The sequence below is a fragment of the Arachis stenosperma genome, chromosome 9 (assembly GCF_014773155.1).
Source record: "Arachis stenosperma cultivar V10309 chromosome 9, arast.V10309.gnm1.PFL2, whole genome shotgun sequence".
In the NCBI taxonomy this organism is placed as follows: domain Eukaryota; kingdom Viridiplantae; phylum Streptophyta; class Magnoliopsida; order Fabales; family Fabaceae; genus Arachis; species Arachis stenosperma.
The window spans coordinates 72,440,833-72,462,954 of NC_080385.1; the positions used below are offsets into that span (position 1 = coordinate 72,440,833).

Here is a 22,122-nt window from a genome sequence, read left to right on the forward strand (position 1 = left end):
ATAAATAAATCTCCTAGAGCTCAAAGTAATAAAATAAACCATAATTTATTCATAATAAAAATTACTTAAATTAAATTATATAATACTTCCATTACTAAATTTTATTTCCAAAGCATATGAAATAACCAATTATAAAAATTACATAAGAATATTAATTAACTTAAATTCCAAATATCGATAAAACTAATTTAATTACTCTTAATTGATTAATTTATAAAATAAGATATCAAATTAATAAAATAAATAGTAACCTTTTCAGAATAAAAGTTACTTGAATTAAATTATACAATCCTTTCTAATTTTTCAATTACTAAAATTATACAAAATATTCCATTATAGAAAATTACTTAAGAATCTTATTTGATTTAAAACGAAATTATCTCTGAATCTATTTAATTATCTCTAATAAAATAATTTCTAAAATTATAAAGTTTAAACTCAATAAGGTAAAATCACAATTTATTTATATTTAGATTTTTTTTTCAAAAATGCGGGATGTTACAGGAGCAAACAATTTTGAGCTGAAACCTCAATTAGTTGCTCTAATGCAACAGAACTGCAAGTTTCATGGACTTCCATCAGAAGATCCTTACCAATTCTTAACTGAGTTCTTGCAGATCTGTGAGACTGTTAAGACTAATGGAGTAGATCCTGAAGTCTACAGGCTCATGCTTTTCCCTTTTGCTGTAAGAGATAGAGCTAGAACATGGTTGGACTCTCAACCTAAAGATAGCCTGGACTCCTGGGATAAGCTGGTCACAGCTAAGTTCTTTCCTCCTCAAAAGCTGAGCAAGCTCAGAGTGGATGTTCATACCTTTAAACAAAAAGATGGTGAATCCCTATATGAAGCTTGGGAGAGATACAAACAGACGACCAAAAGATGTCCTTCTGACATGTTTTCAGAATAGACCATGATAGATATATTCTATTATGGTCTATCTGAGTTCTCTAAGATGTCATTGGACCATTCTGCAGGTGGATCCATTCACCTAAAGAAAACTCCTGCAGAGGCTCAAGAACTTATTGACATGGTTGCAAATAACCAGTTCATGTACACTTCTGAAAGGAATTTCGTGAATAATGGGACGCCTCAAAGGAAGGGAGTTCTTGAAATTGATGCTCTGAATACCATTCTGGCTCAGAACAAAATGTTGACTCAGCAAGTCAACATGATTTCTCTAAGTCTGAATGGATGGCAAAATGCATCCAACAGTACTAAAGAGGCATCTTCTGAAGAAGAAGCTTATGATCCTGAGAACCCTGCAATGGCAGAGGTAAATTACATGGGTGAACCTTTTGGAAAAACCTATAATTCATCATGGAGAAATCATCCAAATTTCTCATGGAAGGATCAACAAAAGCCTCAACAAGGCTTTAATAATGGTGGAAGAAATAGGCTCAGCAATATCAAGCCTTATCCATCATCTTCTCAGCAACAGACAGAGAATTATGAACAGAATACCTCTAACTTAGCAAATTTAGTCTCTGATCTATCTAAGGCCACTTTAAGTTTCATGAATGAAACAAGGTCCTCCATCAGAAATCTGGAGGCACAAGTGGGCCAGCTGAGTAAGAAAATCACTGAAACCCCTCCTAGTACTCTCCCAAGCAATACTAAAGAAAATCCAAAAAGAGAGTGCAAGGCCATTGGTATAATCAACATGGCCGAACCTAGAGAGGAAGGAGAAGACGTGAATCCCAATGAGGAATACCTCATGGGACATCGATCAAACAAGAAGGAGTTCTCTATTGAGGACCCAAGGGAATCTGAGGCTCATATAGAGACCATAGAGATCCCATTAAACCTCCTTCTACCATTCATGAACTCTAAAGACTATTCTTCCTCTGAGGAGGATGAAGATGTAACTGGAGAACAAGTTGCTCAATATCTAAGAGCTATCATGAAGCTGAATGCCAAGTTATTTGGTAATAAGACTTAGGAAGGTGAACCTCCCTTGCTCATTAGTGAACTAGATACATGGGTTCAGCAAACCTTACCTCAAAAGAGACAAGATCCTGGCAAATTCTTAATACCCTGTACCATAGGTACCATGACCTTTGAAAAGGCTCTGTGTGACCTGGGGTCAAGCATAAATTTTATGCCACTCTCTGTAATGGAGAAGCTGGGAATCATTGAGGTACAACCTGCCATGTTCTCATTACAAATGGTAGACAAGTCAGTAAGACAGGCTTATGGATTAGTAGAGGACGTATTAGTGAAGGTTACAGGCCTTTACATCCCTGCTGATTTCATAATCTTAGACACTAGGAAGGAGGAGGATGAATGCATCATCCTTGGAAGACCTTTCCTAGCCACAGTAGGAGCTGTGATAGATGTTAACAGAGGAGAATTAGTCCTTCAATTGAGTGAGGACTACCTTGTGTTTAAGGCTCAAGGATCTTCTTCTTTAACAATGGAGAGGAAGCATGAAAAGCTTCTCTCAGTACAGAGTCAAACGAAGCCCCCACAATCAAACTCTAAGTTTGGTGTTGAGAGGCCACAACCAAACTCTACGTTTGGTGTTGAATCCCCACATCCAAACTCTAAGTTTGGTGTTGAGAGTCTACAACATTGACCTGATCACCTGTGAGGCTCCATGAGAGCCTACTGTCAAGCTATTGACACTAAAGAAGTGCTTATTGGGAGGCAACCCAATTTTTATTTATCTAATTTTATTTTTATTTTTATTATTGTTCTTTTATGTTTTATTAGGTTCATGATCATGTGGATTCACGAAAAAAATATTAAAATTAAAAACAGAATCAAAAACAGCAGAAGAAAAATCACACCCTGGTGGAAGGACTTACTGGCGTTTGAACGCCAGTAAGGAGCATCTGGCTGGCGTTCAACGCCAGAACAGAGCATGGATCTGGCGTTGAACGCCAGAAACAAGCATCATCCTGGCGTTTGAATGCCAGGAATATACCCTGAGGAGAGCTGGCGCTGAACGCTAGAAACAAGCATGGAACTGGCGTTCAATGCCAGAAATATGCTGCACATGGGCGTTGAACGCCCAGAACATGCATCACCTCGGTGTTTAAATGCCAGAATTACATGCAAAGGCATTGTACATGCCTAATTGGTGTAGGGATGTAAATCTTTGACACCTCAAGATCTGTGGACCCCACAGGATCATCTTAGGATCTGTGGACCCCACAGGATCCCTACCTACCATATTCTCCCCTCTTCTCAACATTCATCCTCTCTTTCCAATAAACACTCTTCCCCAAAACCCTTCACCAATCACCTCAATCTCTCTTCCCAATTACCCCCTTCACCACTCACATCCATCCACTCTTTCCCATAAATCCCACCTACCTTCAAAATTCAAAATTTCTTTTCCACCCAAACTCACCCTAAATGGCCGAACCTACTCCCTCTCCCCTTACTATATAAACCCCTCTATTCTCCTTAATTTTCACACAACACAACCCCCTCTTCTACACCTTGGCCGAATACATCTCCCTTACTCTCCTCCATATTTTCTCTACTTCTTCTTCTTTTCTTTCTTTTCTTGCTCGAGGGCGAGCAATATTTTAAGTTTGGTGTGGTAAAAGCATAAGCTTTTTGTTATTCCATTACCATTGATTGCACCTAAGGCCAGAGAAACCTCTAGAAAAGGGAAAGGGAAGACAAAAGCTTCCACCTCCGAGTCATGGGAGATGGAAAGATTCATCTCCAAAGTCCATCAAGACCACTTCTATGATGTTATGGCCAAGAAGAAGGTGATCCCCGAGGTCCCTTTCAAGCTCAAGAAAAATGAGTATCCGGAGATCCGACATGAGATCCAAAGAAGAGGTTGGGAAGTTCTAACCAACCCCATCCAACAAGTCGGAATCTTAATGGTTCAAGAGTTCTATGCCAATGCATGGATCACTAGGAACCATAATCAAAGTAAGAACACGAACCCAAAGAATTATCTTACAATGGTTTGGGGGAAATACTTAGATTTTAGTCCGGAAAATATGAGGTTGGCGTTCAACTTGCCCATGATGCAAGGAGATGCATGCCCCTACACTAGAAGGGTCAACTTTAATCAAAGGATGGACCAAGTCTTTATAGACATATGTGTGGAAGGAGCTCAATGGAAAAGAGACTCCAAAGGCAAGCCGGTTCAACTAAGAAGACTGGACCTCAAGCCTGTGGCTAGAGGATGGTTGGAGTTCATCCAACGCTCCATCATCCCCGCTAGCAACCGATCTGAAGTTACTGTGGATCGGGCCATCATGGTCCATAGCATCATGATTGTAGAGGAAGTTGAAATTCATGAAGTTATCTCCCTTAAATTCTACAAAATAGCCGATAAGCCCTCTACTTTAGCGAGGCTAGCTTTTCCTCATCTTATATGCCATCTATGTTACTCAGCTGGAGTTATCATAGAAGGAGACATCCTCATTGAGGAGGATAAGCCCATTACTAAGAAAAGGATGGAGCAAACAAGAGAGCCCACTGATGGACCCCAAGAGACACATGAGGAAGATCATCACCAAAAAATCCCTGAGATACCTTAAGGGATGCACTTTCCTCCCAACAACTATTGGGAACAACTCAACACTTCTCTAGAAGATTTGAGTTACAATATGGATCAATTAAGGGTGGAACATCAAGACACACCATACTATGTCTTAGATTTTCGGTTTTTATGTTTAAATATTTATCTATGTTTGTGTCTTCATTACATGATCATTAGTAACTATGTCTTAAGGCTATGAATAAATTCCATAAATCCTTCACCTCTCTTAAATGAAAAATGTTTTAAATACAAAAGAACAAGAAGTACATGAATTTCGAATTTATCTTTAAATTTAGTTTAATTATATTGATGTGGTGACAATACTTTTTGTTTTCTGAATGAATGCCTAAACAGTGCATATTTTTTATCTTGTTGTTTAAGAATGTTAAAATTGTTGGCTCTTGAAAGAATGATGAACAAAGAGAAATGTTATTGACAATCTGAAAAATCATAAAATTGATTCTTGAAGCAAGAAAAGGCAGTGGATAGCGAAAAAAAAAATAGAAAGAAAAAGAAAAACCAAACAGAAAAAGTCAATAGCCCTTAAAACCAAAAGGCAAGGGTAAAAAGGATCCAAGGCTTTGAGCATCAATGGATAGGAGGGCCCAAGGAAATAAAATCCAAGCCTAAGCGGCTAAATTAAGCTGTCCCTAACCATGTGCTTGCGGCATGCAGGTCCAAGTGAAGAGATTGAGACTGAGTGGTTAAAGTCATGATCCAAAGCAAAAGAGTGTGCTTAAGAGCTCTGGACACCTCTAACTGGGGACTCTAGCAAAGCTGAGTCACAATCTGAAAAGGTTCACCCAGTCATGTGTCTGTGGCATTTATGTATCTGGTGGTAATACTGGAAAACAAAGTGCTTAGGGCCACGGCCAAGACTCATAAAAGTAGCTGTGTTCAAGAATCAACAAACTTAACTAGGAGAATCAATAACACTATTTGAAATTCTAAGTTCCTAGAGATGCCAACCATTCTAAACTTCAAGGGATAAAGTGAGATGCCAAAACTGTTCAGAGGCAAAAAGTTACAAGTCCCGCTCATCTAATTAGAACTAATATTCATTGATATTCTGAGATTTATATTATATTCTCTTCTTTTTAATCTATTTGATTTTCAGTTGCTTGGGGACAAGCAACAATTTAAGTTTGGTGTTGTGATGAATGGATAATTTATACGCTTTTTGGCATTATTTTTAGGTAGCTTTTAGTAGGATCTAGCTACTTTTAGGGATGTTTTCATTAGTTTTTATGATAAATTCATATTTCTGGACTTCACTATGAGTTTGTGTGTTTTTCTATGATTTCAGGTAATTTCTGGCTGAAATTGAGGGACCTGACCAAAACTCTAATAAGGAGGCTGACAAAGGACTGCTAATGCTGTTGGAATCTGACCTCTCTGCACTCGAAATGGATTTTCTGGAGCTACCGAACTTCAAATGGCGCGTTCTCAATGGCGTTGGAAATTAGACATCCAAAGCTTTCCAGAAATATATAATAGTCCATACTTTATTCGTAATTAGATGACGTAAAATGGCACTCAACGCCAGTTCCATGCTGCATTCTGGAGTCAAACGCCAGAAACACGTCATGAACCAGAGTTGAACGCCAAAAACACGTTACAACTTGGTGTTCAACTCCAAAAGAAGCCTCAGCTCGTGTAAAGTTCAAGCTCAGCCCAAGCATACACCAAGTGGGCCCCGGAAGTGGATTTCTGCATCAATCACTTACTTCTGTAAACCCTTGTAGCTAGTCTAGTATAAATAGGACTTTTTACTATTGTATTAATTGTCTTTGATTGTCAGGTCTTTTGACCATTCGGCCATGCCTGGACCTTCATCACTTATGTATTTTTAACGGTGGAGTTTCTACACACCATAGATTAAGGGTGTGGAGCTCTGCTGTACCTCAAGTTTCAATGCAATTACTACTATTTTCTATTCAATTTTGCTTGTTCTTATTCTAAGATATTCGTTGCACTTCAACATGATGAATGTGATGATTCGTGACACTGGTGCACGAAATTGTGATCACTACTTTTTACAACTCAGATAATCCCTAGTAATGAGTCCAAAAACTTGGTGCTCAATACCATGGCATAAACACAACTTCGCACAACTAACCAGCAAGTGCACTGGGTCGTCCAAGTAATAAACCTTACGCGAGTAAGGGTCGATCCCACGGAGATTGTTGGTATGAAGCAAGCTATGGTCACCTTGTAAATCTTAGTCAGGCAGACTCAAATGGTTCTGGATGACATATGAATAAAAGATAAAGATAGAGATACTTATGTAGTTCATTGGTGAGAACTTCAGATAAGCGAATGGAGATGCTTTGTCCCTTCCGTCTCTCTGCTTTCCTACTGTCTTCATCCAATCCTTCTTACTCCATTCCATGGCAAGCTGTATGTTGGGCATCACCGTTGTCAATGGCTACAGTCCCGTCCTCTCAGTGGAAATGTTCAACGCACCCTGTCACGGCACGACTATCCAGCTGTCGGTTCTCGATCATGTCGGAATAGAATCCAGTGATTCTTTTGCGTCTGTCACTAACGCCCCACAATCGCGAGTTTGAAGCTCGTCACAGTCATTCAATCATTGAATCCTACTCAGAATACCACAGACAAGGTTTAGACCTTCCGGATTCTCTTGAATGCAGTCATCAATTCTAGCTTATACCACGAAGATTCCGGTTAAAGAACCCAAGAGATATCCACTCAATCTAAGGTAGAACGGAGGTGATTGACGGTCACACGTTCATAGGTGAGAATGATGATGAGTGTCACGGATCACCACATTCATCAAGTTGAAGAACAAGTGATATCTTGGAATAAGAACAAGCTGAATTGAATAGAAGAACAATAGTAATTGCATTAATACTCGAGGTACAGCAGAGCTCCACACCTTAATCTATGGTGTGTAGAAACTCCAGCGTTGAAAATACATAAGAACAAGGTCTAGGCATGCCCGAATGGCCAGCCTCCCAAAGAGGGTTCAATCATAAAAACATGATCAAAAGATGAAAAATACAATAGTAAAGGGTCCTATTTATAGGAAACTAGTAGCTTAAGGTTTACAAAGATGAGTAAATGATATAAAAATCCACTTCCGGGCCCACTTGGTGTGTGATTGGGCTGAGCATTGAAGCATTTTTGTGTAGAGACTTCTCTTGGAGTTAAACGCCAGCTTTTGTGCCAGTTTGGGCGTTTAACTCCCACTTTGGTGCCAGTTCCGGCGTTTAACGCTGGGAATTCTAAAGGTGACTTTGAACGCCGGTGTGGGCCATCAAATCTTTGGCAAAGTATGGACTATCATATATTGCTGGAAAGCGCAGGATGTCTACTTTCCAACGCCGTTGAGAGAGCGCCAATTGGGCTTCTGTAGCTCCAGAAAATCCACTTCGAGTGCAGGGAGGTCAGAATCCAACAGCATCTACAGTCCTTTTCAGTCTCTGAATCAGATTTTTGCTCAGGTCCCTCAATTTCAGCCAGAAAATACCTGAAATCACAGAAAAACACACAAACTCATAGTAAAGTCCAGAAAAGTGAATTTTAACTAAAAACTAATAAAAATATACTAAAAACTAACTAAATCTACTAAAAACATACTAAAAAACAATGCCAAAAAGCGTATAAATTATCCGCTCATCACAACACCAAACTTAAATTGTTGCTTTTTCCCAAGCAACTGAAAATCAAATAAGATAAAAATAAGAGAATATGCAATGAATTCCAAAAACATCTATGAAGATCAGTATTAATTAGATGAGCGGGGCTTTTAGCTTTTTGCCTCTGAACAGTTTTGGCATCTCACTCTATCCTTTGAAATTCAGAATGATTGGCTTCTTTAGGAACTCAGAATCCAGATAGTGTTATTGATTCTCCTAGTTAAGTATGATTATTCTTGAACACAGCTACTTTATGAGTCTTGGCCGTGGCCCAAAGCACTCTGTCTTCCAGTATTACCACCGGATACATACATGCCACAGACACATAATTGGGTGAACCTTTTCAGATTGTGACTCAGCTTTGCTAGAGTCCCCAATTAGAGGTGTCCAGGGTTCTTAAGCACACTCTTTTTGCCTTGGATCACAACTTTATTTCTTTCTTTTTCTTTCTTTTTCTCTTTCTCCTTTTTTTTCGTTTTTTTTTCGCTTCTTCTCTCTTTTTTTTTCTTTTTTTGTATTCACTGCTTTTTCTTGCTCCAAGAATCATTTTTATGATTTTTCAGATCCTCAGTAACATGTCTCCTTTTTCATCATTCTTTCAAGAGCCAACATTCATGAACCACAAATTCAAAAGACATATGCACTGTTTAAGCATACATTCAGAAAACAAAAGTATTGCCATCACATCAAAATAATTAATCTGTTATAAAATTTAAAATTCATGCAATTCTTCTCTTTTTCAATTAAGAACATTTTTCATTTAAGAGAGGTGATGGATTCATAGGACATTCATAACTTTAAGGCATAGTCACTAAAACATTAATGATCATAAGACACAAACAAGGATAGCATAAGCATGAATTTTCGAAAAACAGGAAAATAAAGAACAAGGAAATTAAAGAACGGGTCCACCTTAGTGATGGCGGCTTGTTCTTCCTCTTGAAGATCTTATGGAGTGCTTGAGCTCCTCAATGTCTCTTCCTTGCCTTTGTTGCTCCTCTCTCATGATTCTTTGATCTTCTCTAATTTCATGGAGGAGAATGGAGTGTTCTTGGTGCTCCACCCTTAGTTGTCCCATGTTGGAACTCAGTTCTCCTAGGGAGGTGTTGATGTGCTCCCAATAGTTTTGTGGAGGAAAGTGCATCCCTTGAGGCATCTCAGGGATTTGATGATGAGTGGGATCTCTTATTTGCTCCATCTTTTTCTTAGTGATGGGCTTGTCCTCATCAATGAGGATGTCTCCTTCTATGTCCACTCCAACTGAATAACAGAGGTGACAAATGAGATGAGGAAAGGCTAACCTTGCAAAGGTAGAGGACTTGTCCGCCATCTTATAGAGTTCTTGGGCTATAACCTCATGAACTTCCACTTCCTCTCCAATCATGATGCTATGAATCATGATGGCCCGGTCTATAGTAACTTCGGACCGGTTGCTAGTGGGAATGATTGAGCGTTGGATAAACTCCAACCATCCCCTAGCCATGGGCTTGAGGTCGTGCCTTCTCAATCGAACCGGCTTCCCTCTTGAATCTCTCTTCCATTGGGCGCCCTCTTCACAAATATCTATGAGGACTTGGTCCAACCTTTGATCAAAGTTGACCCTTCTAGTGTAAGGGTGTTCATCTCCTTACATCATGGGCAAGTTGAATGCCAACCTTACATTTTCCGGACTAAAATCTAAGTATTTTCCCCGAACCATTGTAAGCCAATTCTTTGGGTCCGGGTTCACACTTTGATCATGGTTCTTGGTGATCCATGCATTGGCATAGAACTCTTGAACCATTAAGATTCCGACTTGTTGAATAGGGTTGGTAAGAACTTCCCAACCTCTTCTTCGGATCTAATGTCGGATCTCCGGATATTCACTATTTTTGAGTTTGAAAGGGACCTCGGGGATCACCTTTTTCAAGGCCACAACTTCATAAAAGTGGTCTTGATGCACCCTTGAGATGAATCTCTCCATCTCCCATGACTCAGAGGTGAAAGCTTTTGCCTTCCCTTTCCTCTTTCTAGAGGTTTCTCCGGCCTTGGATGCCATAAATGGTTATGGAAAAACAAAAAGCAATACTTTTACCACACCAAACTTAAAAGGTTTGCTCGTCCTCGAGCAAAAGAAGAAAGAAGAGAGTAGAAGAAGAAGAAATAGAGGAGATGGAGATGGCTTATGGTTCGGCCAAAGGGGGGAGAAGTAGTGTTTAGGGTGTGTGAAAATGAAGGAGTGAAGATGGGTTTATATAGGGGTGGGTGGAGAGAGTGGTAGGGTTCGGTTATGTGAGGGTGGGTTTGGGAAGGAAAGTGGTTTGAATTTGAATGGTGAGGTAGGTGGGGTTTTATAAAGGATGGATGTGAGTGGTGAAGAGAAAGATGGGATTGATAGGTGAAGGTTTTTTTTTAGGGAAGAGGTGTTGAGGTGATTGGTGAATGGGTGAAGAAGAGAGAGAGTGGTGGGGTAGGTGGGGATCCTGTGGGGTCCACAGATCCTGAGGTGTCAAGGAAAACTCAACCCTACACCAAGTGGCGTGCAAAAATGCACCCTTTGCCAATTCTGGCGTTAAACGCCGGGCTGGTGCCCATTTCTGGCGTTTAACACCAGCTTCTTGCCCTTTCCTGGCGTTTAACGCCAGTCTGGTACCCCTTTCTGGCGTTAAACACCCAGAATGGTACCAGACTGGGCGTTAAACGCCCAACTGCTACCCTTACTGGCGTTTAAATGCCAGCAAGTTCTCCTCCAGGGTGTGCTGTTTTTCTTTCTGTTTTTCATTCTGTTTTTGCTTTTTCAATTGATTTTGTGACTTCCTATGATCATCAACCTACAGAAAACATAAAATAACAAAGGAAAATAGATAAATATAACATTGGGTTGCCTCCCAACAAGCGCTTCTTTAATGTCAGTAGCTTGACAGAGGGCCCTCATGGAGCCTCACAGATTCTCAAAGCAATGTTGGAACCTCCCAATACCAAACTTAGAGTTTGAATGTGGGGGTTCAACACCAAACTTAGAGTTTGGTTGTGGCCTCCCAATACCAAACTTAGAGTTTGACTGTGGGGGCTCTGTTTGACTCTGTTTTGAGAGAAGCTCTTCATGCTTCCTCTCCATGGTGACAGAGGGATATCCTTGAGCCTTAAACACAAAGGATTCTTAATTCACTTGAATGATCAATTCACCTCTGTCAACATCAATCACAGCCTTTGCTGTGGCTAGGAAGGGTCTGCCAAGGATGATGGATTCATCCATGCACTTCCCAGTCTCTAGGACTATGAAATCAGTAGGGATGTAATGGTCTTCAATCTTCACCAGAACATCCTCTACTAGCCCATAAGCTTGTTTTCTTGAGTTGTCTGCCATCTCTAGTAAGATTCTTGCAGCTTGTACCTCAAAGATCCCTAGCTTCTCCATTACAGAGAGAGGCATGAGGTTTACACTTGACCCTAAGTCACACAGAGCCTTCTTGAAGGTCATGGTGCCTATGGTGCAAGGTATTAAAAACTTCCCAGGATCTTGTCTCTTTTGAGGTAATTTCTGCCTAGACAAGTCATCCAGTTCTTTGGTGAGCAAAGGGGGTTCATTCTCCCAAGTCTCATTACCAAATAACTTGTCATTTAGCTTCATGATTGCTCCAAGGTATTTAGCAACTTGCTCTTCAGTGACATACTCATCCTCTTCAGAGGAAGAATACTCATCAGAGCTCATGAATGGCAGAAGTAAATCCAATGGAATCTCTATGGTCTCAGTGTGAGCCTCAGATTCCCATGGTTCCTCATTAGGGAACTCATTGGAGGTCAGTGGACGCCCATTGAGGTCTTCCTTAGTGGCGTTCACTGCCTCTTCCTCTTCTCCAAATTCAGCCATGTTGATGGCCTTGCACTCTCCTTTTGGATTTTCTTCTGTATTGCTTGGAAGAGTACTAGGAGGGAGTTCAGTAATTTTCTTGCTCAGCTGTCCCACTTGTGCCTCCAAGTTTCTAATGGAGGACCTTGTTTCAGTCATGAAACTTTGAGTGGTTTTGATTAGATCAGAGACCATGGTTGCTAAGTCAGAGTGGTTCTGCTTAGAATTCTCTATCTGTTGCTGAGAAGATGATGGAAATGGCTTGCCATTGCTAAACCTATTTCTTCCACCATTATTGTTGTTGAAACCTTGTTGAGGTCTCTATTGATCCTTCGATGAGAGATTTGGATGATTTCTCCATGAAGAATTATAGGTGTTTCCATAGGGTTCTCCCATGTAATTCACCTCTTCCATTGAAGGGTTCTCAGGATCATAAGCTTCTTCTTCAGATGAAGCATCCTTAGTACTGCCTGGTGCATTTTGCATTCCAGACAGACTTTGAGAAATCAAATTGACTTGCTGAGTCAATATTTTATTCTGAGCCAATATGGCATTCAGAGTATCAATCTCAAGAACTCCTTTCTTCTGATTTGTCCCATTGTTCACAGGATTCCTTTCAGAAGTGTACATGAATTGGTTATTTGCAACCATTTCAATGAGTTCTTGAGCTTCTGTAGGCGTCTTCTTCAGATGAAGAGATCCTCCAGCAGAGCTATCCAAAGACATCTTGGACAGTTCAGACAGGCCATCATAGAAAATACCTATGATGCTCCATTCAGAAAGCATGTCAGAAGGGCACTTTCTGATTAATTGTTTATATCTTTCCCAAGCTTCATAGAGGGATTCTCCTTCCTTCTGTCTGAAGGTTTGGACTTCCACTCGAAGCTTACTCAATTTTTGAGGTAGAAAGAACTTTGCCAAGAAAGCATTGACTAGCTTTTCCCAAGAGTTCAGGCTTTCTTTAGGTTGTGAATCCAACCATATCCTAGCTCTGTCTCTTACAACAAAAGGGAATAGCATAAGTCTATAGACCTCAGGGTCAACCCCATTAGTCTTGACAGTGTCACAGATTTACAAGAATTCAGCTAAAAACTAATGAGGATCTTCCAATGGAAGTCCATGGAACTTGCAATTCTGTTGCATTAGAGAAACTAATTAAGGCTTAAGCTCAAAGTTGTTTGCTCCAATGGCAGGGATAGAGATGCTTCTCCCATAGAAGTCGGGAGTAGGTGCAGTAAAGTCACCCAGCACCTTCCTTGCATTGTTGGCATTGTTGTTGTTTTTGGCTGCCATGGTTTCTTCTTCTTTGAAGATTTCTGTTAGGTCCTCTACAGAGAGTTGTGCCTTAGCTTCTCTTAGCTTTCGCTTCAAGGTCCTTTCAGGTTCAGGGTCAGCTTTAACAAGAATGCCCTTGTCTTTGTTCCTGCTCATATGAAAGAGAAGAGAACAAGAAAATGTGGAATCCTCTATGTCACAGTATAGAGATTCCTTGAGGTGTCAGAGGAACAGAAAAATAGAAGAAAGAGGTAGAAGAATTCGAACTTAGTGAGATAGAGTTCGAATTGTGCATTGAGGAGGAGTGTTACTCCATAAATAGAAGGATGTGAGAAGAGAGGAAGAGTTTTTCGAAAAAAAAAATTTAAAAACATTTTGAAAAACTTGAATTGATTTTCGAAAACTAAAAGAGGGAAAGAAATCAAGTGATTTTTGAAAAAGATTTTGAAATTAGAAATCAAAAAGATATGTTTGAAAACTATTTAAAAAAAATATGATTGAAAAGATATGATTTGAAAAATAATTTTAAAAAAGACTTGATTTTAAAAATTAATGACTTGCCTAACAAGAAAAGATATGATTCAAACATTAAACCTTTCTCAACAGAAAAGGCAACATACTTGAAATGTTCAATCAAATCATTAATTGATAGCAAGTATCTTTGAAAAAGGAAAGAAATTGATTTTGAAAAAGATTTGATTGAAAAGATATGATTTGAAAAAGATTTGATTTTGAAAAAATTTTGAAAACTTAAAAAAAAATCTGCATTAAAACAAAATCTTCCCTCTTGTGCCATCCTGGCGTTAAACGCCCAGAATGGTATCCATTCTGGCGTTTAACGCCCAAAGCACTACCTTTTTGGGCGTTAAACGCCCAGCCAGGCACCCTGGCTGTCATTTAAACGCCAGCTTTCCTTTTTCACTGGGCGTTTTGAACGCCCAGCTTTTTCTGTATAATTCCTCTGCTGCATGTACTGAATCTTCAGTTCTCTGTATTATTGTCTTGAAAATAGAACCAAGATCAAATAAACAATGCATGCAAGACACCAAACTTAAAATAAGACACTAGTACTGAGGCAAGAAACATAAAATATTTTTTGGTTTTTATGATTTTGTAATTTTTTTGTGCTTTTTCGAAAATTATATGAAAAAAGAAAATAAAGGTTTCAGAATTCTTAATGAGAATTCCAGGAATCATTGCAATGCTAGTCTAAGACTCCGGTCCAGGAATTAGACATGGCTTCACAGCCAGCCAAGCTTTCAAAGAAAGCTCCGGTCTAAAACACTAGACATGGCCAATGGCCAGCCAAGCCTCAGCAGATCATTGCTTCAACAGCAAGATTGATAGAAATCAACAGGCTCTTGTGATGATAAGTTGAAACCTCGGTCCAATAAGATTAGACATGGCTTCACAGCCAGCCAGATTTCAACAGATCATCATGAAACTCTAGAATTCATTCTTAAAGAAATTCTGAAAAAAAAATACCTAATCTAAGCAACAAGATGAACCGTCAGTTGTCCAAACTCAACAATCCCCGGCAACGGCGCCAAAAACTTGGTGCACAAAATTGTGATCACTACTTTTCACAACTCAAATAATCCCTAGTAATGAGTCCAAAAACTTGGTGCTCAATACCATGGCATAAACACAACTTCGCACAACTAACCAGCAAGTGCACTGGGTCGTCCAAGTAATAAACCTTACGCGAGTAAGGGTCGATCCCACGGAGATTGTTGGCATGAAGCAAGCTATGGTCACCTTGTAAATCTTAGTCAGGCAGACTTAAATGGTTATGGATGACATATGAATAAAAGATAAAGATAGAGATACTTATGTAGTTCATTGGTGAGAACTTCAGATAAGCGAATGGAGATGCTTTGTCCCTTCCGTCTCTTTGCTTTCCTACTGTCTTCATCCAATCCTTCTTACTCCTTTCCATGGCAAGCTGTATGTTGGGCATCACCGTTGTCAATGGCTACAGTCCCGTCCTCTCTGTGGAAATGTTCAACGCACCCTGTCACGGCACGGCTATCCAGCTGTCGGTTCTCGATCATGTCGGAATAGAATCCAGTGATTCTTTTGCGTCTGTCACTAACGCCCCACAATCGCGAGTTTGAAGCTCGTCACAGTCATTCAATCATTGAATCCTACTCAGAATACCACAGACAAGGTTTAGACCTTCCGGATTCTCTTGAATGCAGTCATCAATTCTAGCTTATACCACGAAGATTCCGGTTAAAGAACCCAAGAGATATCCACTCAATCTAAGGTAGAACGGAGGTGATTGACGGTCACACGTTCATAGGTGAGAATGATGATGAGTGTCATGGATCACCACATTCATCAAGTTGAAGAACAAGTGATATCTTGGAATAAGAACAAGCTGAATTGAATAGAAGAACAATAGTAATTGCATTAATACTCGAGGTACAGCAGAGCTCCACACCTTAATCTATGGTGTGTAGAAACTCCACCGTTGAAAATACATAAGAACAAGGTCTAGGAATGGCCGAATGGCCAGCCTCCCAAAGAGGGTTCAATCATAAAAACATGATCAAAAGATGAAAAATACAATAGTAAAGGGTCCTATTTATAGGAAACTAGTAGCTTAAGGTTTACAAAGATGAGTAAATGACATAAAAATCCACTTCCGGGCCCACTTGGTGTGTGCTTGGGCTGAGCATTGAAGCATTTTCATGTAGAGACTTCTCTTGGAGTTAAACGCCAGCTTTTGTGCCAGTTTGGGCGTTTAACTCCCACTTTGGTGCCAGTTCCGACGTTTAACGCTGGGAATTCTGAAGGTGAATTTGAACGCCAATTTGGGCCATCAAATCTTGGGCAAAGCATGGACTATCATATATTGCTGGAAAGCCCAGGATGTCTACTGTCCAACGCCGTGAGAACGCGCCAATTGGGCTTCTGTAGCTCCAGAAAATCCACTTCGAGTGCAGGGAGGTCAGAATCCAACAGCATCTGCAGTCCTTTTCAGTCTCTGAATCAGATTTTTGCTCAGGTCCCTCAATTTCAGCCAGAAAATACTTGAAATCACAGAAAAACACACAAACTCATAGTAAAGTCCAGAAAAGTGAATTTTAACAAAAAAATAATAAAAATATACTAAAAACTAACTAAATCTACTAAAAACATACTAAAAGACAATGCCAAAAAGCGTATAAATTATCCGCTCATCAGACACTCATCATCATTCTCACCTATGAACGCGTGACTGAAAACCACTTCCGTTCTACCTTAGACCGGGCGCATATCTCTTGGATTCCTTAATCAGAATCTTCGTGGTATAAGCTAGATTGATGGCGGCATTCATGAGAATCCGGAAAGTATAAACCTTGTCTGTGGTATTCCGAGTAGGATTCAGGGATTGAATGACTGTGACGAGCTTCAAACTCGCGATTGTTGGGCATGATGACAAACGCAAAAGAATCAAGGGATTTTATTCCAGCATGATCGAGAACCGACAGATGATTAGCCGTGCCGTGATAGAGCATTTGGACCTTTTTCACTGAGAGGATGGGATGTAGCCATTGACAACGGTGATGCCCTACATACAGTTTACCCTGGAAAGGAATAAGAAGGATTGAAGGAAGGCAGTAGGAAAGCAGAGATCCAACAGGGACAAGCATCTCCAAACACTTATTTGAAATTCCCACCATTGAATTACATGAGTAACTCTATCTTTATTTTTTGTTTTATTTATTATTCAAAAACTCCATAACATTTATTATCCGCCTAACTGAGATTTACAAGATGACCATATCTTGCTTCATACCAACAATATCCGTGGGATCGAGCCTTACTCACGTAAGGTATTACTTGGACGACCCAGTGTACTTGCTGGTTAGTTGTGCAGAGTTGTGACTAAGTGTGATTCACGTTTGAGAGTGCTACCTAGTTTTTGGTGCCATTGTTGATGATCACAATTTCGTGCACCATTCCCCAAGCTATAGGTTTGGTAATATATCCAAGCGGGATGAGATGCCCCAACAAATTATGTTGTTTTATGAGATTTTTGATGTTTGGGGCATTGACTTCATGGGTCCGTTTCCAAACTCTAGCGGTTTCTTCTATATATTGTTAGCTGTAGATTATGTTTCTAAATAGGTGGAAGCAATTCGTACCCATACTGATGATGCTAACACTGTTGTCTCTTTTGTTAGAAACCATATTATCTGTCGCTTTGGATCTCCACGAGCAATCGTGAGTGATCAAGGCACCTATTTTTGTAACAGGAGATTGACCGTTCTACTGAAGAAGCATGGCGTTATTCACAAGGTAGCAACTGCTTACCACCCGCAAACTAATGGATAAGCAGAGGTGTTTAACAGAGAGATAAAGTGTATGCTGGAGAAGATAGTCAAGCCTCATAGGAAGGACTGGAGCACCAGGCTACAAGATGTGCTTTGGGCATATTGGACAGCGTCAAGACACCAATTGGGATGAGCCCCTTTTGCCTGGTCTATGAAAAAGCTTATCACCTCCCAGTGGAGGTAGAGCACAAGGCTTTCTGGGCAGTAAGAGAAATCAACATGGGATTTGAGAAGGCCGGAGCCGAAAGGAAGATGTAACTACAAGAATTAGAGAACCTTCGCCTAGAAGCATATGATAACTCCAGGCTATACAAAGAGAAGATGAAGGCTGTGCATGACAAGCACATTAAAAGGAGAGAGTTCAGACGAGGGGAATTAGTTCTCCTTTACAACTCCAGACTAAGGCTTATGCCAGGCAAGCTGAGATCAAGATGGGAAGGTCCCTATAGAGTAGAGATGGCAGAGCCATACAGAGTCTTCCACTTGAGTCATCCTTCAAGCTCTAAATTCATCAAGGTCAATTGACATTGCTTAAAGATATTTCATAGTGAGAAGATGAAGAAAAACAAGGAGCTGGAGATCTTCCTCTTGGAGGATTCACCAACAGCAGAAGACTGAGCTAGTGGACCGTCCAACTTAAGGACATTAAAGAAAAGTGGTAGGTGGGAGACAACCCACCATGGCACGATCTTTCATTTTTTATTCTTAGCTTTATTTTATTTTGTTTTTCTCAGTAGCCATTCATAATTTCTGCATAATTAGCTACATACTGCATTCTGCATAAAAAAACAAACACCACCGCGCGAGCGTCCACGACGCGTACGCATCGTATGTGAGTGCGAGAATAAGAAGGATTAAACAGATGGTTGCGCGGGAGTGGCGTAGGAAGTGTGCATTGCGCACAAACTTTCTCACGCGTACGCGTCCATGACGCACGCGTGTCATTTGCAATTTGGCACTCCACACATACGTGTCCAGCACACGCACGCGTGGATGAGGATAACGACGTAAATGGGTGTTAGGCCAGAGAGTTATGATGGTGTGGGGTTGGAACTATGCTGGGAGCATAACCCCCATCATGTGTACGCGTCCCTGAATGTTCTTTTTTCATCCCACTCATATCCTCCATCACCTCTCTCTTTTCATCATCTTCTCAATGTTCTTTTTTCCTATCTTCTTTCCTTACTTCTTACTATTTATCTCTTCTTTTTGCATTCTTTTAATTGGTGTTAGCAATTTAAAATGGGTGATTGTTTTTCTTCTATATTTGGTTGTGTATATATTAGGTAGTGATTTGACAATTCATATTAATTTTTGGATTGCATGCATGTTGGATTTCATACTTTCCCCTAACTTATTTTACATGCCTACCAAGTGTTTGTGAAAAAGCCCGTATGGCATTGTGAATTCTTAATTATTCTTCTATACTACTGCCTGTTTTTCACAAAATCCTTGCAATCTTTTATTAATTAAATATAATTGTCAATACAAACGTGGTTGTTAGTTTGTTACATTTGATAATCGAATTAAGCAATTAATGCTTGATCTATGCTACTCATATCTTTGCAGGTATACTAATAAACATCTTGCATCTAATTGTCTTAATTTATCATGCTATATTTCCATTGATGTCCTAATTACATGGAATCGCGACCATGTGTTTACGACATTCTTCTTTACCTTGGCATGGATTATCACTTGTACTTTCCTCCTCCTTGCTCTAACCCTTTGATTATCACTTGTATCTTCCTCCTCCCGGTTCTAGCTACTTGATTTCATGTCCCTTTCTTTTCTTCCTTTTTAAGATGGCTACCAGGAAGGGTAAAGAGAAAGCCTCTAACAAGCCACCAGCGAGAAAAGGAACGAAAAGAGCACCAGCGAGGACCCACCCTCAACATCAGTCAAGCCATCAACAAAGCGGGTCAAGAGGATTATCAAGGTCGATGAAACCGAAAAGCCTTTCGAGCAAAAGACACTGCGCAGTTCACTAACCGCTATTGTGAGCAGATGTTCCCCATCCTGGCTAAGCAGAACTACAACAATGAACACCTACTCATCCTCCCTACCGACATTGTTGATCTTATAGCGCCTCACATTGAGCACAGACAATGGGGATTCTTACGGAGGCAGCCATGGTAGGTCAACCTTTCATGGGTGGTTGAATTCTACTCCAATTTTCACATGCCAAACCTGTAGTTTGTCTATGTCCATTAGAAGCAAGTCCCTATATCTGAAGGGGCCATTCAGCAATCTTTAGATCTTCCCCCTACTCCGAAAGGATTGGATGCATACCAAGAAGCCTCTCTTAAGCGCCAGACATACCAATTTGACTGGGACGACGTCCTCAGAGTTATAATACAACCTGGTAGCAGATGGATCTATGGTTACCATCGATCCCGACCTAAGGGCATATTGGCTTCAACACTTACCTTGGAGGCTCGGGTGTGGGCACAGATTATGTCTCACTACGTCTTTCTGAGCACTCACGAGTCCTCCTTCACTACAGACATGGCTGTTCTCATCTGGTGTACCCTTACAGACCAGTCTCTCAACTTACAGAGACACCTCTGGCAAGCCATGGGCCACGTACAGATTGCAGACAACCTTCCCTTTCCCGCCTTTGTTTCAAATCTAGTCTCGGCAGTCGGAGTCTCCTCCAGGGCTGGGGACACTAGGACCATGATTCTGCGGGATGATCAATATGTCTCCAGCAGAAAGTACATCAGACCCCCAGCAGCCACTATCAGCCGGACTGTAGACCCGGCCCGAGATACTCCTTCTCCTTCCACCTCACAAGCACCTTCAACAAATCAGCTACTCCTTCAGATACTTCAGAGGTTGGACCGGCTAGACCGGCAGGCAAAGCGAATGGAATGCCGTCACAAGCGCCAATTTACATACCTCAAGGAGCTGATTGTTGGCAACCACCCACCTGAAGAAGAACCAGACACTCCGGACTCCACTTTACCTACCAACACCGGGAGCCATAATGACCTCGACTGTAGAGATGTTGTTACCAGCGCCCTTTGTTCCTGACTGGTGGCACCGAGGACGGTGCCGAGCTTTAAGTATGGGGAGGTCGGTCAATACCTGACTGCCAGAGGTAATTGCTTTTTCTTAACACCAATAGGTTATATTTTTTTTCTTTCTTTGGTTAGATAGGATAGGTTGCATAATAATAAGTTTTTGCACGTATGTTCTACTCGGTTGAAAAATAATAAATTTCTTTTTAAGACCCTATTTTTAAAAATTTAACTAATTCAAATTTAAATTCTATGTTAAACTTGTTTGAAGCTTGTATTTGGAACATGAATTATAGCTAAGAACACACAACCCGTGAGTTTCGAGCTTAATTATATGGTTACATTATTTAACCATGATATTTATTCTTTTGTGTGTGTTCTTCTCTATAATTGCAATCTTTACTTTGTTCCACTCTATATGTCCATTGTTTAGTGTATTTACATGTATGCATATGATTGAGGCCATCATTTATTATTAGCTCACTTATCCCAAAGAGCCTACCCTTTTAATTACCTTTGTTAGCCACCTTGAGCTTATTAACCGCCATTTATTCTATATTTTTTTACCACATCACTAGCCTTAAGCAGAAAACAATTAATTACCCCAATTGAATCTTTGGTTAGCTTAAGATAGAGATTGTGTGTCAGTTAAGTGTGGGGAACCATGGGAACTTGGTTGATAAAAGTGTACAGTATTTTACTGACAAAAGATTAGGAATTTGGGTACCTACTCATGTAAGACCAGAAAAGTTAAAAACCCATGTGCATTGATATGTTATATTTGCTCTAATAAAACAAAAAAAAAGAGAAAAAACCAAAAATATTCAAATAATTAAGTAAATAAGTGAATAAGGGGACAAAATTTCCCCAATGTCAAGTTCAAAGAAAGATCAATGCATATGTGATGAAATTAAAGAAAAGTTGATGCATGAGTACTTAATGCAAAAGTGGGAATTTTGGGTAGCTAGGCATGATTTTAGAATTTCATAGGGTGTGTGTATGTTAGGTGATAGCTTAGGTTACTCAAAGATTCAATTTATAGCTCACTTGGCAATACATATATCCTCACCCTTACCTTAGCCCCATTACAACCTTGAAAAGACCTCATGATGTTTGCATTGGTACATTAAATATTTGTTGATTGGTTAGATGAAGAATAAAGTTTTAGAAAGCATGACTAGAGAAGAGTAGAGTGATCAACCCTAGACACTTGAGAGACTAGAGTGCATATACACTACCAGTGAGGGTTCAATGCTTGAATCTATGTTCCCTGCTTTCATGAGCTATCTTCTTACAAGTTTAATTGTTTCTTATTGTATGATTTGAATTAGCGGAATTTGATTTATGCTTGTCTTGGAGAACTTGTTTACTTTTGACCAAGTAGATAGAAACATCTTAGCATATAGTTGCATTCATATACAGAGGTGCATTGCATTGCATTGCATGAGTCCTAGTTTTCCCTATTCATTCTTTTTGTCTCCTTGAGCTTAGCAT

The 22,122-nt window shown here is 40.0% G+C and overlaps 1 non-coding gene across 1 annotated transcript; it reads right to left on the bottom strand.

The window, feature by feature from the left end:
• Positions 1-791: 791 nt before the first annotated feature.
• Positions 792-895, bottom strand: LOC130952567 (small nucleolar RNA R71). The gene has a single exon (XR_009074746.1). It is a non-coding gene; the product is annotated as a small nucleolar RNA R71 (small nucleolar RNA).
• Between the last annotated feature and the right edge of the window lie 21,227 nt (positions 896-22,122).